Here is a 1741-nt window from a genome sequence, read left to right on the forward strand (position 1 = left end):
TCCTTCAGCCCATATCATTCCCTCTGCTCGCCTCCCAGTGAAGCTGGTAGGATGGCAGCATTCCACATTGCTCCCAGCAAGCAATTGGCACAGTTTCATTTGACCAATGCTGGCTTCCACCCCACTGTTGCTGCTCTCTCTTCCTTTTCCTGATCAGAACCATACAGGGTGCAGGATCGGTATGTAAAGACAACACACTTTTTATTTTCTTACTCTGTTAAAGGAATGGCCAACATGGTCAAACAGGGTACTGAGTCACATTGGGGAAGGTGATAGTGGCAGAACATCACTCATTCTGTATAGAGAACTATAAGGCCTTGTCCAGTAGTATAATGTATATGGTTCAGTGTTAGATCCATTTCCTTACTCTGGATTATATTCTGATGTAATTTGTCCAAGCTATGATGATCCATAGGCTTTTCTCTTAAGAAAATAGTGAGAATTTCCTGCCCCTGTTGGATCCTCCATCTCCTGAAAATGGTAGGGTGTGCAAGGAGACTCCCTTAACTCTAGCATTTTATCACAATTCTCCATTCATCCAAAAAATGGGGGTTCTGTGAAGTGACCACGCAAGAGAGAAGCAGCAATTGAAAACTAATCTGCTGGCTGTTTTATTTAAAGCAGGAGTGTCAAACATCCCTGGTCTCCCAGGTTGGATCTGGACCATGGGGCTCTTTGCTGGCCAGATCTGGACCTGACAGAGGCAGGGTAAGTGTCAGTGGTGGGGCGAGTGGTGCTGTACTAGCACAGCCATTGCTTGCCTTCCTCCAAAGGGTGTCCCTAACAGGGTCCCATAGCCCTGAATTGTGCGCCAGGCCCTGCTTACAAATTCCTAGGTCCAACCTAGCCCTACAGACCATATGTCTGACACCCTTGATTTAAAGGATGCTGTCAGACTGAAAATGGGACTTCTTGCTGAAACTCTGTCACCTACACTACTAGGAATAACACTAAAGGCCCAAGTCCCCACCAACATTTTTATGCTTTCTAATTTTAAGTGTGTGATCTGTCCCAATAGAATAGTACTCATGGTGCCTTAAGGCAAGCATGTGTGCAAGTGTGGGGGTAGGGCTGAGATTATTATAGGGATGAGCTTTTTGGGTGGGCGTAGGACCTGAGACTTGAGAATGGAGAGGGACTAGATCTTAAGAGCTAGGCAATTGCTTGGTAAAGGGGCAGTTTTACATTTAAAACAATGTACCTTGTGGTCTGTTCTTGCCACTTTTCAGTAGGTCAACAGAGGCAGCCTTAGTTATGACTTGAATGAGACTTCTAAGAAGCACTTATGACGTGTTGTTTAGGGAGTAGACAGCATTTTTGTGTCTGAATTGTTCCCACATCAGTGTGCTGCCTAGCATCACAGGACACTGTGCTTCTGGACATGCCCTTTAGCAGAGGGAACTTTAAAACTTGGCAGATGGAGGTCATGGCAAACCTCAAGGTCACTTTTACAAGAGTTGAGATTTTTGCTCCAATGTCTCTAGGCTAAAAAGTCATTGCAGTCTGCTGGCCTAAATAGCTTCTGGAATGCCAGTGGGATTTATTGTTCACTTCCTGCTTTAAAAGAATGTGTGATGATACTTCATGCTGTTGAAGAATTGCTGTATTTCACCCCAATATGGAATGTATGTTAGCCATGGGTTGTATGAAGCATTTGAGTCTACAGTGGGAAAACGCTATATAAGGAGTGTGTGTGTGTAAAAAAAAAAAAAAAAAAAAAAAAAAAAAAAAAAAAAAGCTG

This window comes from Gavialis gangeticus, unplaced genomic scaffold, assembly GCF_001723915.1.
Source record: "Gavialis gangeticus isolate Ggan-Ray unplaced genomic scaffold, GavGan_comp1, whole genome shotgun sequence".
Classification (NCBI taxonomy): Eukaryota; Metazoa; Chordata; order Crocodylia; family Gavialidae; genus Gavialis; species Gavialis gangeticus.